Source organism: Penaeus monodon, chromosome 28 (assembly GCF_015228065.2).
Source record: "Penaeus monodon isolate SGIC_2016 chromosome 28, NSTDA_Pmon_1, whole genome shotgun sequence".
Classification (NCBI taxonomy): domain Eukaryota; kingdom Metazoa; phylum Arthropoda; class Malacostraca; order Decapoda; family Penaeidae; genus Penaeus; species Penaeus monodon.
The window spans coordinates 25,709,197-25,709,456 of NC_051413.1; positions in this window are offsets into that span (position 1 = coordinate 25,709,197).

Below are 260 nucleotides of genomic sequence, written 5' to 3' on the forward strand. Positions count from 1 at the left end.
TCTTGATGCGAACATTGCTCTTGCACCAACAAAAAGCATGCCGACTGTGCTAAAAATTTCACCATAGCTTAAAGGAAGCTGCTCATGGTTTGAAACATCTTGGGAAAGGGCAGAGTGAGGGAGGGGAGGAAAGGGGGGGAGGGGGAAGGTCTTGTTCCCGCTCACACCCCACATCCATTGTGCATCCATCTTGTGTTCACATCTTGCATCCATCCCCTGTATGCATCAATCCATCTATCCCACCGTACCGCCTTGCAAAG